The 2,753-nt window shown below is 35.1% G+C and overlaps 1 long non-coding RNA gene across 1 annotated transcript; it reads right to left on the minus strand.

Annotated features, from left to right (window-relative positions):
• Positions 1-528: 528 nt before the first annotated feature.
• LOC106483187 (uncharacterized) lies at positions 529-2,526 on the minus strand. The gene is made up of 3 exons (XR_001292321.1): positions 2,478-2,526; positions 1,912-2,016; positions 529-598 (listed from the first exon to the last, which is right to left on the minus strand). It is a non-coding gene; the product is annotated as an uncharacterized lncRNA (long non-coding RNA).
• Between the last annotated feature and the right edge of the window lie 227 nt (positions 2,527-2,753).

A 2,753-nucleotide genomic window follows, 5' to 3' on the forward strand; every position in this document is an offset into this window, starting at 1 on the left:
ATCTTGTTATACGGTACATCTCAAGATAACCCCTCTGATCTGAATCTGTGCAACTTGCTCTTTACTAAGCCACAGTTCTAGGCTATTTAATACAGCTAGACATGGAAAAGGACTTAGGCTACAAGTTTTACAAGTTTTTCATCTGGGAAGCTGTAAATGAAACTAATCAGATTTTGAAGTCTACTTAGCACTTATATAATAGTACACGAACACTGGATATCATTCTGTTCTGTCTGGAGTCAACAGAGAACCCTCCCCCTTAATTTCAGCAGTAGCAAAGTGGGTTCAGTTTTACCATGCGGTCATTAAGACGCTCAAGTAGCGCTATCATACACACACAGATTGAGCGAGTGAGGGGTGCAGAATTAAGTGATTTGTTGATGGTTATGTAAAAAGTTAGCATGAGAAATACTGTTTTGCAGCTTTGGACCAGTTATTATATTATGCTACCATCTGTATTTTCACTATTATTTGGTTAAAAGAAAAAACAGCAATAGAAAAAATCTCTCAGTTGATGCTGCACACTACCAGGAATTCTTGGACACATGGACCCACAGCTGCTCCTGTTCTCCACTGCAGTTAAACTGTGGTCTAGAACCTGGGTATATTTTTAATTAGTAGTTGCTACATTCAGGAACATATACAGATTAAAATGTTAATGACTCTAGAAACTGAGGCTTGAAAAACACAGGTGTAACTATAAGTTATATTCAATACTGCATTAGTCATGTTTTTTAATTTTACATTTTTCCATGAAAGTTGGCTGGACTCTTACTGCAGGGCAAATCCAGTGATTTCTATGGGAATGTTGCCTCAGACATGCAGCTGCCTCTTGAAGAATTGCTAGAATCTACTCAAGTATACTTGTGTATTCTGAATTTCTAGCATAATCACTGCTGGAGAAGCAGATTTTTCAAAGGACCAGGTAATTTATTTCCAATAACTGAAGTAATAAAAGAACATAACATTACTTCATGTACTTACAGATGTCTTTAAATTCATCCTATAATGTGGCTACTTTATGTGAATACTGAGAAAGATTCAAAACATTATGTGGTGTTGTAATCCATATTTGTCTTCCTCAAACAGGAATATTCACTGTGATTTGTTTTGAATTAAAGTGTTCTAAAATGAAGATCCTTCTTGCAAATATGGTTAAACATCCATTTCTTATTTATATGTTCAAACTTACTTGGTAGGTTCAAATAAAATCTCCTGTAGCATTTTTTTTGCTGAAAGATTTTTATATGAATCAGATAAAAAATACGAACCTTAAGCCACTAGTGCACATGTGTTAGGAGACACTTAGACACTGAGACATATCGCATAGACAACTGAAACACATCAGCGAACAACAGTTAACCTAGTAAGCCACAGTTTGCTTATTATGAGGAGCACAACTGACTTTCAATCATTATCATAAAGCTTATGATGTACCTTAGAGTGACTTAAAATATTCTCTAATGTTTATTAATGTCAGGTGGCTTGCAGAGCCTCCTAAGTATTGGTTGCTCAGGGCAATATTAAATCAAAAAGATTGTAGTGAGATGAAAGTAATTCCTCACGTTCACTGTTTCCTGGACCACTCTTCAATAAAGCCTACTAGCCATAACTTGTTTCTTTTAAATAAGACATTAGACATGAGTTGAATTCCAGCTAGCCATCTCTTTAATCTAAACTGACTCTTTTTTTAAAAAAATCTAAGCTAATATTTAGAACAGTAGTTCCTCAACTATTTCAACTTGTGACCCAAGCGCAATAAGGCTTGTAACCATGAATAACCGAAAATCTGTTGGATTTGTGAATCTAAAATTAAGTTCATCATACTCCTTCACTTGGAAATGACTTGTTTATAGGAGTCTCATACCACAGTCGATGCTTTCAGAATTTTTAGAAAAGCTGATAAGTTACCTTGAGAAGGTTTCACAACATGCCAGCCAGTTCCTCTTCCTTTCTTCCTTTCTTTTCACATTTCTGATACATTCCATCTCATGTTCTCTCTTCCTTGGTCAACTGCTAAAAAATGAACGAGTATATACAGTTAAGAAAAACTCAACACATAATGCTCTTGGATCAAATAATCATTCTTTCTAGAAAATGGAAATTCATTAAAAAGTTATTATTTCCCTATCTTCAAAGAAAATTACCTAACTACAGAGTAATATTGCATCAGCATTGTTAAGTACTGCAACTAGCGTAGCTGGCATTAAAACATGGTGTTTCGACAGTGCTAAAACTGCATTTCAGGAAACATGTCAGAATAATAATAAAACTAGGGAAGGAAAATGACAGGAAATAATCATCTACTATATCCCCAATGAAGGTAGACCACATACACCTAAATTATCTGCAGCAGCTACTTATGTAATTTGTTCTTAAAAGTCTCTACCAAGAGAGATTCCAGTCCTCTTAGGAGTCTGTTATAATGTTTAGTTACCAAAAAAAAGTGCCTTATACCCAACTTGTATTGTATTTACCGCAAAAGTACACAGAAGTCTTGTCTTCTCTTCAGTAGATATATAAAAACAACTTATCACTGTTGTCTTTTACATATCGAAAGAATGTTAGCACATCATCTGAAGCTTGAAGCAAGGAACAACTGTCTTCTATCCTTCCTTGTGTTCTTTAGCACAGTGCAGTTTCTTAAATGATGATGATGATGGGGGCAAAAGGGAAACAGGAATTACCACTTATTTAACAGTTATAGCATGGAACCACTTAACCAGCTGAATCTGGATTAGCATGACTGCTAT

Source organism: Apteryx mantelli, chromosome 10 (assembly GCF_036417845.1).
Source record: "Apteryx mantelli isolate bAptMan1 chromosome 10, bAptMan1.hap1, whole genome shotgun sequence".
NCBI lineage: Eukaryota > Metazoa > Chordata > Aves > Apterygiformes > Apterygidae > Apteryx > Apteryx mantelli.